Source organism: Pelodiscus sinensis, chromosome 19 (genome assembly GCF_049634645.1).
Source record: "Pelodiscus sinensis isolate JC-2024 chromosome 19, ASM4963464v1, whole genome shotgun sequence".
In the NCBI taxonomy this organism is placed as follows: domain Eukaryota; kingdom Metazoa; phylum Chordata; order Testudines; family Trionychidae; genus Pelodiscus; species Pelodiscus sinensis.
In genome coordinates this window covers 911,384-924,719 of record NC_134729.1, presented here as the reverse complement: position 1 = coordinate 924,719, position 13,336 = coordinate 911,384, and the positions used below count along the sequence as shown (strand labels likewise).

Genomic DNA, 13,336 nt, shown 5'->3' with positions numbered 1-13,336 from the left:
TTCTACCACCGAGTTAAAGACCTACAGTTCTAAGGCTTAAAAAAGCTTTTGGCTCATTGTTCCAGATGGCCAAGGGAGAACTGCAATTTTATTTCAATGACTTGCTATTCTTGTAGCCTTTGGACTTAATTGCAGATATTTAAAAGAATGATAATTTTTTATTTAAAAGGAGGGCCTGGCCTTTTTGCCTTGTCTATCTAAATTCATTTCCCCCTTTTATTTTGGTTTCCTGTACATTATTTCTAAACAATGCACAAAAATATCCCCCTTTCCATACACAGTTTTCTCTTTCTTTCTTTCTTTCTTTCTTTCTTTCTTTCTTTCTTTCTTTCTTTCTTTCTTTCTTTCTTTCTTTCTTTCTTTCTTTCTTTCTTTCTTTCTTTCTTTCTAGTGGAGTTTTTAGATGAACCTCCTGCTTTTAAGTGTTTGGCAGAATTTTTTTCTCCATAAAATAAGTCTGCAAGGACGTGTTAAGAATAGTTGTACAAGAATCTGGCTCTTTTGTCTATAACCCTCCCCTCCGACCCCTCTCTCTCTCTCTCTTTCGCCTCAATTTCCCCAGCCAACACAACAATGTCGACAAACAGTTTCGGACTGCCAACGCCAAGAGAAATATAGCCCCTCGAAAAAATAATTTCTGGTCTTTATTTCCTTCTCTACCCAGGAATCAGGTTGCAAAATATAGATCTGGTTACCATTTCGAGAACATTTTTGAGTACAAAGCGCCTTTCTGACAGTACTGAAGAAAAATAAGTCACTATTGTCTCTGCGGATTCATTGTCTTAGCTATTACCATACTGACCGTTTGGTAACCTGTACCTCAAGCCATTAGCAATCTGTGCATCTTAGAAAAATGAAGTATCTATCTACTGGGGTTTTGTTATGCAAGGTTTAATAATAATAATAAAACAGCAAACCGCACACTATGAACTATCTCTTCTTGAGATTCAGAGGAAGGAAATAAATTTGAGTAGAGTTTTATTTCAAGCATTTAAGGGTTTATTTTAAGGCGATTATTATACAATATGTTACATTAGTGTGTGTGCTGTGGGGGGAAGGCAGACAATTCCTTGCAGGAAAAAAATAGTTGCTTTTTCTGTGACATATGCAATGACATGCAATTAATTAAATTTTAATTTTTCTAACAACTTGAAAGCAGTAAGTGCAAAAAGACCTTTTTTTCTTTTTGTTCCTTCATAATGCAAATAGACAGGTCTAATTTATGCAAAGAAATATGCAAATGTTTAATTGATTTTTTCTTAACTCTGTTGTCAGTAAAAGTAATGAATCGGCCTAAAACGATTTTAATAACCCGAGCATGTCACCAGAAGTACTAGCCTTCGCATTTTTCTTTTTAGGCTCTTTAGTCTCTGAATCTGTAATAATGTAAATATTTACCCCTTCTTTCTAAAATATTAAAGATGAATTCCTGTTGTTTGTTTGTAAAAAAAAATATGCAAACCATTTTCTCAATCTCTCTCTTTCTCTCTCCCCCCGCCCCCCCCCCTTTTTTTACTCCACCCGGGAATTCAATTTTCTTCAAATCTCGTTGAAAGTGGCTTTTTAAAAAGTGGGCCCATTTTAATATTGGTTAGACAGCGTGACCCGAATTTCACCTCAACTGTTTGACTTGATCCAATAGGTCACTGCCAAGGAGTTATTGATGGGGGAACTCCATTGAAATTTGTCTCCTCACAAAGGGCCTTTAGATCTTCTAGCTAGTTCAATAACTAGTTATAATGTAGAAGGGGAAAAATGAAGCCCAGAGGCAAACTAATTTGATGTTTCATTTTTATGCTGGAGAAATTGTTGGTTTTCTTTCTCTCACCTTCCCCCAGAACCCCCCTGAAAATCTAGTTTTAAGAACCCCTTTCGCTGAGAGGCGATTTGAATCTGTATTACAAATCCCTTTTTATTAGTGTTGTTGTTATTTATATGGGACCTCAGTGCATGAACCCTTCAGGACCTGAGCTATACAGAGGCCTAAAAATAACTTGCTGCTCCGTAGGAAACAAGCTCTTGCTTTTAAAAAAATAGGATTATGTTTTAATAGATCAAAGTACCCAGGATGGGTAAACAACCTCTGTGTCCATTCTTTATAACTTCTCGTGTGATTTCATGGAGGTCGAAAAGAAAATATATGTCTTGCAGGTGTAAGAACTAGGAAACCATACCTGTTAAAGATGGTCCTTAAAGAATAACTGTTTTTTAAATGAAATTAACTAATAAACCTGGATCAATAAAGGTTTTTTTTTATACTTTTATATAATATTTGCTTGCCTGGAATGATCCACATAGCTACAATGATCACTTCTTTTTTTTTTCTCTCCTTGAGCCCCTTAAACCCTATTTAAAAGACTGAAAATATATATTTTAGTTATAATCAATCGTTTCTGAATACACCCGTCTCTGTACCCTTTTCAGCACGGAGACCAAAAAAAACACACCCCCCCCCCACCTTTGATGGAGGATCTTTTTAAGTGAATTATAGACAGGCGATAGGGTTTCTCCTTGACTTTTTCTACACAAACAATACCTGTAATGACTCATCTCTTGCTTCTGGACCATAGGTTAAGTTGAAAAGAAAACATTGGTCTTCTACGGGTATGGGAGGGGTGAGAAGGTGCCGAGAGAGCTGTTCAGTGGGAAGTTAGGTGGATGTTATGGAATGGGATGGAAATATATACACACTTTAGACAGCTCTTGTCCTGTATTATTCTAGAAAGCTTCTTGTTGAGTGGCACTTACTAGCTTAACCCATTTAGCCTCGAAATCCTTCCCCAGAGCGAGCATTTTTATAATTACAGAGGGTGCGTTTCTACAGCTTGATTCTGCCAGTGACAGCACCTCGCTACTTCTGACAAGGACTTTGAAGATGCCTAGAGCAAAGAGGTTTGGGGCGTAGCCCCCAAGGCAGCAGAGAAGGAGAATATTAGTTACTTTAATTGTACAGGGGACTAGAAAACCATCCCAACCCGCCCAGGAGAGGTACCTCAATTTGAAGGGTCAGTATTAGAGTTGGCTACGTTGTCCTCTCACTTCAGGGGACTCTGACAAACCCTACTGTGCCTTCGTGTCCAGAAAGAGCCTCCCTCCAGCATATCGCCCTGCCAAAACGCCTCCTCTCCCCGCTGGATTCCCTTCTTCGCTGGCGCAAGGGACAACAATTCGGGCGAAGTGGGGGGTCACACTTCCAGGCGCCCTAGCACGCTGTGGCCGTGTAAACGGCAAAGGGAAAGCGCCGATTTCTGAATCGGAGTCTATGGGGAAATAATAGGCCTCAGGTTGCTAGTCACTCCTGACACCCTTCGCAATTTAAAATCAACTCGGTGGTGGGTCTCTCTGGGGATGCGAAGCCATCACGGGACACTTTTTTAAAGCAAAGGGCAGCAACAGAGAACCCTTGGGGTTCGAATGACCAGACTGCACATCCCAGAGCTAGCTCTAAGGTAGGGTCTAATTAGATGAGATGTACCAAGATTTTCCTCCTTCTAGGTTATAGACTGGCGAGCGCCTGAATCAATAGCTAACTGTTATTAAAACCTTACAGATATCAATTCTCCTAGCCAGTGTCATGCATAGGGCTTTTATATTTAAAAGGTACAAGACTGACACACACATGCACTATACATAACTACACATTTACACACAGTGTATTGTGCATCTATATACTAAATGCATCAGATATATTATGAAGTGAAATGTAAATATTACCTATCCCGTATCTCAAATGAAGTATTTTATACCTATTCATATCTCTGCCTGTGAATGTTTACACACACAGCTAACACACCTATATGCATACTTCACACACACACACAGCGACGGACCCACAACTGTGTGTGTAGAAATGTTGGTGTAGGGTGATGAACACAGTTCTACGAGGCACTGGGAGTTAGTTAAGGAGGACTGACGAGGAAAAGTTGGCTGCTATGTTGACTTGACTCTTCTGCTTTCCAATGCTATCTGTGGATAGCTCTGCCCATCTCGATTTTCTGTCGATCACCCCTCTCTGTCCAAATATCTAAGGCATAAACTCACAACCCTGGTGTGTACTAACGAGTCAAGACGACACAGGGAATTCTGAAGAAACCTTTTAATTGCCTTCAGCTTCCAAATGAGATATCTGAATGTTACAAAATAACTTTCCTTGGGCGATGGAGAATGGCAACAATGGACCATCATGGTTGAAGATGAGTTTCTTGTTATCTGTAATGTTTATTTTTTTTCCACTAGGGTACTTTCAGTTTAATCTTGCACTGTGCCATAAACTATTATCTTAGTTAATCCCCAAGGTGACTCCATCAAAACCTTTTAATAAAACGTTTATTAGTTCCCGTAATTCCGAGGGTGGGCGCTTCAGAGCAGCAGGCAGGACTTAACTCAACTTCGGCGGCTGTGGCGTGTTTTAAAAATAAATTCAAGAAGTGTAAATAAGTGTGGCTCGACTCATCCCGCCGATTAGAATTCTGCAGGCATTGTCGTTTGCAGCAGTCATTAGTCAAGTCCACAGAAGCCAAAGGAGCCGCGGAGTTGGACAAGAGAAATCTCAGGAATGATATACAGAACCAGGCCGCTAGCATCAATTCAAACCTGATAAGGACCCGGCTGCCTTATTGCGCGAGGACTGGCTCAGCTCAATTGGGCCTCCGATGCGTTGAATAATGGGTTCGAATCCTGGAAAAGCTAAAGGGGTTTCACACCCCAAACCTGGCCAAAGGGCAAGGTAAACAGCCAGGGGACCAGAGATAGACACCCCCCTCCCCATGGGATGGGCAGGCAACAGATGGGTGGGATTCCACCCAGAGTTTAGCAGCTGGGGCTAGCTCCAGGAGCAAGGGGAAGGTGAGGCAGCAGAGAGCTCATCATAACAGGCCCCCTAGACCCGCAAAATCCTAGTTTAAGCAGCCATTTGGAATAAGTTAAGAAGAATTAGGTAGGAAGTCAGGCAGCGCCGCATGGCAGGAACCTAACATAAAATATCGGTTTGTTCATACTTCACTTCTTCCCTTACACATGGACCAGCAACTTTGAGCCTGGACTGGATTTTTTTAAAGCTTTATATATTTTTTCTCTACAGAATTAATTTCGACAGAGACAGGTACCCAAGAAAAAGCAGAGACAGATGTAACGTGTCACATTGTGTCTATGGGTAAATATTTCTCTAGCCCCCGACATTCAGATGTTTTATTCCTAGCCAAAGGGTCGGGAAAGCAAAACTAATGGGGGGGGGGTCTTTTTGTTTTTAATTGGAGAATGTCTATTAGATAATTCATTGGCCACGTTGGCTGAATGCTCTCTCTCTCTCTCTCTCTCTCTCTCTCACACACACACACACACACACACACACACACACACACACACACACACACAATGCTATTTTATGGAGATAGCACTTTTCACCATGCCGAGGAGAGAGAGACAGAGCGGAAAAGACTCTGAAAGATACTCAGTACTAAAGAAGTTAGCCGTCAGCGCGGATTATACACACAGACGCTCATTTTCACGAGGGGGTCCAAAATGGATCGCTTTGATAATCGGTTAGTTTCTGGCTTAAGTGTATTTAACCAGATGTAGCAGTAAAGAAAACACACACAAAATCTTACTCTATCTGCCTACTGATCATGTACCTAACCTTTTCGCTCTCTGAGTTCCACAGAAAACTGCCCAGTGTGTGTGTGGGTTTCTATTTTCATTACTGCGTAGCCTGGTTAGAGCACAAATCCTAGTCATGTTTGTAAAGTATGGTTTTCTCCTGCTGGATACCATACATCACAGCCACAAAAGTACACAATATGGAGCAGAAGGAAAGGGAGAGGAAGGGAGGGAAAACAACCACCAACCTCTAGCCTGTCTTTAATTACATAAACCCATCAACCTAGCGGAATACTCGAAAAGGAAACCTAACACAAGCTCTACGGGATAAATCGGACTATTATTATTAACAACAACAATCACAACAACAGTGAAGGCTGCCCACCGCCCCAGGAAACCTTCACTTGACCTCTGTTTGGGCGATGTTTAAGCAAAATAAGTTCAATTTTTTTAGGGCAAATGGAGTTAACAAGGATCGCGAGGCCTGAAGACCGTTTTTAGGGAGATACTTGGGGCTACCTATATTCCCACTGTCTCTGCCTTCACATGAGGCTGGGTCACCAGCTAAGAGAGACAACCATTTTTGTTTCGTTTATTTTTTTTTAGCGAGAATAGTGCAGATGGACACTGGGCGTAATCGACCATTTCCAGATCTTAGCACGAGATTATTTAAAAATTTTTAAAAAGCCACATTTTTCCCGCGAGGTACCTTTAGGAATGGAACTAAAAACAGATCTGTGGAATTTACAACCTTAAAGACACAGACCCCTCACTTCCTGTGATTAGCGACAGATCAAAACGGACACCTACCTGCGTTTACAACCCCCCTCTTCCCCCTCCTTTCCTGACAGGGGGGGAAAAAAAACCTCCTGTAATAAAAGTCTAGTCAGCCACCCCTTTTGTGAAAGATGAAACAAAATATAGGCACCCACGGCTTGTGAGTCTAAAAAACAAGGACACTGGTTTTGTGAGAGAGAGAGAGAGAGAGAGAGAGAAAGAAAGAAAGAAAGAAAAGTACTTACTGGTGTTTCTCTCCATTTTGTCATGGCCAAACCTACAGAAAAGAAAGTTTCATTTTTTTAAAGAAAGATACAATAAGCTAATGCCCTAACGTGACGATCCATACACGCCAGCCGTGGGCAGACTGGAGCACTTTGCAAGTTGACTACACTTCCTTGTAGATTACACTCCAGTTCATGTTACCTAAACTCAAGCAAACTCTAATCCTGCCGCGGACAGAAATAAATAGAAAGGTCAACAGTAGCACCTCTCCCTTCCCATGTGATTATTTTGTTGTTGAGACATGAATTAGAGAAATCTGTTAAGTGCCAAGAGAGGATTTTGTGTGTCTGTGTCTGTAATATGTCTTTATGGATCTATACTAAAGGAGAGGAAAAAATGAATAAGATGCAGAGCAAAGACTCTAGTGAGGGGAGAATAACATGATATTTCTTCATTTATATCAAAATATCGTGCGCTTCGGCTACTATCACGTTTTGGTTTGGCTAGGAAAACAAACATGGAGTTTTAAAAATAATATAAGCAGCAGTCTGGTGAGTGGAACAATGAAGAGAAAGTGTGTGTGTGGGGGGGGTGAACACACTGGGGAAAGCTAGCCATCTCGTGAACGGATAGGCATTCGTGCGAGGGCAATAAGGGAAAAAGGGAAATCGCACGTTTACCAAAAATCGGTAACTCGGAATTCAGCGCTGGACCGGGAAACCTCCGATCAAAGCATCGTTTGACAGGAGCGCGCTTTTGAGGATCAGATGCTAAAGCGATACAATCAATCCCTCCGTACTATCTGCATAGGCAGATTTCTGCACCGCGCTTCGTAAAAGAGAAAAGAAAAGGGGGAAGGCGATGTTTAAAAACCACCGGGAGAATAACCGAAGCCAGCATCCTGAGACCACCTCACCCTTGGAGTGCACCTTATTTTAGCTAGCTAGTTTAATTTCTTCCTTCTACCTCCCTTTTTTCCCCAGCGCCTCGCTAACCTTATATTCGAAGGCATTTAGGACTCGCTCCTATGGGCCATTCGCACGCAACATGATTTCTTATAAAAAGAGTTTTTAATATGAACTTTAAAAAAAAATTCCTACGGTAGGGAAATGGCAAATACAAATGTTGACTGTGGCTATTGCATTGATCCTGACACATAACACAGTTTTCAAACAATGTCATTCGCCCTTAACAATCAAAGCGGCCAAATCTGCTGAAGAAATGGGAATAATGTACCGGCTACACTGGAGAGGTTTTGTTTAATGAATCATAAAACCTATAACCGAACGAAGAGTTAAACAGTGAAAGACCCTCTGGAAAGAATATAATCTACATCTGAAGTCGCACCAAAACTTTCTTCCTGTGTAAGACTCGCAGAATCTTAAATATCTTAATGCCCATAACACATCTCAGAGCATTCTAGACTTTCTCAGTACTGTACCAATATTCGCTTTTAATACCCTGGACAATACCCGGCAACGTACTTTTAGACGCCTTGAATGGTTATTTTTCATTATGGATGTAGCATAGAAAAAAAAGGAAAGTGAATTACATGCGCTTAGTTTCATTTCCCCTTCCTTTCTTTCTTTCTTTCGAGGACAACTGGAAAATATTCTTTCCTTCAATTTGCCTTGCTTGGGAATTTCATAGAATCATAGAACACTAGAACTGGAAGGGACTTCAAGAGATCATCTACTCCAGTCCTCTGCCCTCACGGCAGGACCCAGCACCATCTAGACAGTCCACACCAATTCGCTTGGGAATATTCAGACCTGCCCCTATTATAAAACCTCTCTACTTTCTCTTTGCTTGGGCATCCTCTTTAGAAGGCAGATCAAATATGGTGGCTGTAAAGGACCAGATAAAACCTTGCTTTAGGGCTATCACATATCTCTGGCAACTGCCCGCTCCAAACCTTTCCTATATAATCTTCCGAAGGGGATTAAAAAGTTATAACCCTACTATATTTTTTTTAAATGGAACGAGGGTCTCTGCACAGCAAGTCTTGTGCAAGGCGAGCACAGATGTTGGTTGCGTCTGACAATAGATAATAAAGTATCCCAACTGTCATAATAGGATGGAACCCAATTATATGGACTCGCAGTTGCTGCAGTTTTGGAACTGCTAACTCATGGTTTTCTGGCTCCTTGGTTCTTGTTATTTTATTTAGTTTGTTTACCTGTAACATAAATGTTCCCAGGACGATATGTAGGATTTGAACGTAGTAAAATGCCAGGAAATGCTGTTATTTCAACGCCATTTCCCCCCTCCTTTCCCAAAACAGGTCGTTTCAAATGTTGCGTGTGAATATTGTGCAGTAATTTCATTGAAGTAGGTTTTAGCTCTATTTCAATTCCAAAGCAGGCAGAGTGCTTCTGAATTGTAAATATCCCAACCTGACCGCACACAAAGATGAGTACATCTGAGCACTGTGATTTAACCTGGATCGGTGGCAAAACTTGGACTGTATTTCTGTTCCAATTAAAAACAACTCTCAAAACGGTGCAACTTTAGATAACACCGCAAGCTCATGCTAATGTTGGGGGGAGGGAAGCAAAAGGAAGGTGACTGATATGTCACATTCGCTTCTGCTACTCAAAACATGTTTAATTTTTTTGTCTTGTTTTTAATCTATTTTAGGGCGTGTGCAACCTCTCCCCCCTTTTGACTGGCGAGCAGTGGGCCACGTGACTCCACTCTGCGCATGCCTGGTGTGATCCTTGGGCTAAAAGTCCACAAATCTTCCAGGCAAAACTTTCCATCTTCTCGTGATGAAATGTTAGCCCACCACATACACATTAAGAAAAATAATAATACAGCCACGAGTCATAGGGATGGGAAGGCAAACACTGCATTCCTCAAAGCACTTCAGAAATATTTAGCTCTGGAGGAACCTACATTAAAAGTAGAGATTTCACCGGGCAAGAATGTCCCCTCTTGGAGAAGATGAAATGACCCAGCCAGTCTGGGCCCGGATCAATCTTGTTCTTAAAGCGCAAACAAATAATGGACTTTGGGGATGCGAGTTGCAGGTGGAAACCAATTGAATCAGATTATTTGGGCGCGAGAAACCCTTCCCTCCTCTGCAAATCGGAGTTGAAACCCAGAGCTCTTATCCTTTGCAGCCACGACCTTCAGAAGTGCCGCTTCTCCTTCTGAAGAAACTTCTTAACTCGAGGAAACTTTGGGATCTTGGCGCTTGAGAGAAAAGGGCGTTGTCAGACCCAAAGCTTCTGGGAAGACACCGGGTTGGTTCCAAGGGGGGGGGGGGGATTCCCTGGTAAAGGGAGGGGATTGGTCCCGCTAGATATTAAAATAACATTTCTATATGGAGAAATGGAGGGGGGAGGTTTGGATATGCCTCCCGCCGTCACAAAGCTGGAGTACAGCTAAGCCTCCGGCCTATTCTACTCCAGCACCCCCTTTGTTGTGTTATTCCTGGACCTGGAACAAGTTGGAGGTCCTGCAAGAAAAAGCGGGGGAAACCCACGTGCGGGCTCCCCCCTCGGCTTGCCTTGAGGCCCACAGCAAATGAAACAGCTGCGCACCTTCCGAATTCGCCCAGCGCTTTGCAGGACAGAGCTGCGCTTTGAGCCCCAGAGAATCTACAGTTCTAAGCTTCCGCGTTTGCTGGCTGGGAGTCCCTTCCCTCGGGTTTTTTTAACCCCCTCCCACGTGGCCGAGAGCGACTCACCAGTCCGAGTTTTGTTGCAGAGAGCAGGCCAAACCCATCTCAGCTTCCCCAGGAGAGAGCTCTCATGCCAGACCCCACCGCACCATGAAGGGACCCTAGAGCTAACCCAGGCGTACCCAGAAGTGGGGGAAGGGCAGAGGAACACACATATGGCTGTGGAGGTAGGCTGGACATGCAGCTCTTTGGGGGTGGGGGAGGGAAAAAAACAGACCATAAGGGGAACACCAGAGAGCTTCTGGCTTCAGAGCCTTTTTGGAAAAATCTGGTCCTAATTATGAGGCTAGGGTTCTGGAAATTTTGGCCCATAATGGAGAACCGGGTCAAATATAAAAAAAAAAAAACACGAGGTTGCAAACAGAAATCAGCCCCATGTTGTAACTACTCAGAAGTAAATAAAGTTACACATAGAGTAAATGAGGCCCAGTGGTTTTTTTCTATAATGAATATGTATGAGTAGATCTCTGTACAGACACCCATGACTGTGTGTGACCCTTTGAAGGCTGAATACACATGCAGGGTGATTTTATGGGTGCATGGACGCACATAGTATCTACATATACACAGAGGTAAATACTGGACACCCAGGGGGTTTTGCGTAGAGAAAATAAGCATACACTTCAGTAAGAATTGCCCCTCACTAGAGCACTACAGTTGGGCTGCTCTTAGCACACCCATGTGAAAACCTGGCCCCACTCAAGTCAAGGTAATTTTCCCAGCGGAATGAGGATGGCTGATGTCACCTCCTCCTCTACAGAGAACAACCTCTCTGAAGGCGCGTGGGAATTCCACAGGCCAGGTGGAGTTCTCCTCCGGGCCTCGGCAGTGAAGGGGAACAGAACCGGGCCCAGACCTTTCTGCAGTCCTCAGCAAGCCTTTCTGCCTGTTAGCAAGGGGTGAATCTGTGTCCCCGCGCCCATCACTAGGGGAGGCGTCGTTAGGCCTGAATCAAATTGAGCGCGAGTGGATGTGAGATTGTGGGGTTGTACGGAGGGGACCAGACCCATGATGGGAGCCACACGGACTGGGCAGCTTCTTTTAAACATGTATGAAGACCCTAAGTAACATCAGCAGCACCCACGTGAAGGCATCTGGCCTCCGCATACAAACAAGGGCCTATGGTCACAGTTCTTGCTTTTCTGCCCGGGGAGGGAGGTTACAACCTTCCCAGTGGAGGGAGAGTCCTGATTTTCCAACCCCTCCTGAAAAGGAAGGCTGTTTGCTCGGTGGAAATCCTCCTTTTTTCCCCGGGAATCCCCGTTTCATGCAGGTTTGGCAGACAAAGACCCTAAAGTTTAATGAGCATTCTCCTCCTTCCTTCCCTCCTCCTCCTCCGCTGGCTTCTTTTGTGGGGTGTACAGCATGCAGAATTGGACCCTTTGGGTCAAAGGCCAGCTCCCAGGAAGCTCCTATTAAGAATAATGGATTTCCCTCCCCCCACCACCATTGTTCAGAAGTGTGTGTGTGTGTGTATCAGCCATTACATCCTGTGTATGTCCCAGTCATTAGACCCAGGGGGCGGGGTGTGTGATATTGGATCACGTGTGTGTTTGTGTATCAGTCATTAGATCCAGGGAGTGTGTGTGTGTGATTCTCCATTGTTCTCAGTGGGATGTACTTGGCCCCTGAACAGCCAAACATTTTATATCTTCACACCTCCAGACCTGTCTCCCTCACAGATAGACCCCCCCCCCCCACACACACACACTCCTCCGTCCTTTTCCTTTGAACTAGGAAAAAAGTCCTCTGTTTAACACCAGGGTCGAGCGCACCCCAATCCACCCAAGCGCGGTGCCATAGGATTACACACTTCTCTTGACACTCAGGTTCACAGAGCTCTGTATGAACCGGGGAGGAGGGGGAATGTGGCATGTAAACAAACCCAGGCACGCTCATAAGTACAATCGGAGCAACACACGCAGAATTACGACTGGGATTTCTTACCGATTACCGGTCAGTGCTACCTTCCCTGACCCTCGCCCCCCTCCCCCCGGCCCCTTTCACTGAATATGACAGCTCTGACTTTGAACAGGACACGCTGTTTGGAGTGAGCTTTTCAGAGATGAGCCCCGGTCCTGCCTGCCCCCAAACTGTCCCTGCCTAGGATTGTGGCCAATTATCTCGAAGGGAAACCATCCCTGTCTCCAGGCTACGTGTAAACAGGGCTTGGACTCCTGGCCTGCCCCGTTTGGGGTCTCCCGCATTGTTCCAGTTGGAAACCTGTCCCGGAAAACCCAAGGACGCAAGACGACGAAGAGAAACCTCTCCTCCTTGTGGAATGGGCAGCGGCGGGGGGGGGGGGGGGGAGGAGAGGGGCAGGGGAGAGGTATCCAAAAAGCGAGGACCAGGGATGAGCGATCGGATCATATTCTTCCGAAGAAAACAGAGCTGCCAAGTGTCTATTGCCTTAGATCTTATCTGCGACAGGGAGTTTACAAATTCTTCGGCCTGTCTCCAACCCTGCCTCGCTCAGAGTTCATGCCTGCCTATAACACACCTGCCAACAGCATCAAAGGAGCGCAGGAATCACGCTTGCAGATTTCTCTCCTGCGCGACCTCTCCCCCCCAGCAGTGCGCATGTTCATCCCCACCCAGCAAGCTTTAAAAAAAAAAAAAAAAAGAGGCAAGCTCTATATTGTGCTCCTTCAAAACAGCAACAAACAACAACAACAACTCAAGCGCGAGCCGAAATGATCTGAGCAGAAAAAAAAGTGGGGCGAATCTAAAGCCCAATCTTTCCACCTTTCGCTTTCTTTCAGTATTGTATTGTCGAGAAGGGAAGGTGGGGTTGGACAGGGGGGCGGAATGGCTCTCTTTACCCAGTAATATCGAGAGCTTTCTGGCCTTATCTAATTTCCACAAGCCCTGGGGAAGGAGGGAGGGGGCTGATATTCCTTCTAGATAAAGTTCCTGCTTGTTGTTCGCTTGATAACCCTTCCCCCGTCATTTAAAACGCCAGACATACTAGTTTCTCATACAGCAAACAAACAAACAAACAAAAAGCAAAGTCCTGCCTTTAGAACACCGCCCCCCTCCCCATCATAGGAT

The 13,336-nt window shown here is 44.2% G+C and overlaps 1 protein-coding gene across 9 annotated transcripts in view; it reads right to left on the bottom strand.

Moving 5' to 3' along the window:
- The window catches only part of LOC102445588 (homeobox protein Hox-C6), a 99,755-nt gene that overhangs the window by 37,920 nt on the left and 48,499 nt on the right, over positions 1-13,336 (bottom strand). For 4 of the 9 annotated variants that reach the window (XR_003090634.2, XR_012896602.1, XR_003090633.2 and 1 more), the window contains one exon: positions 6,618-6,649. The exons of the other annotated variants lie outside the window; for them this stretch is intronic. The gene's annotated coding sequence lies outside the window, so the exon portion shown is untranslated. The remainder of the gene's footprint in view (positions 1-6,617; positions 6,650-13,336) is intronic. 9 annotated transcript variants of the gene reach the window in all.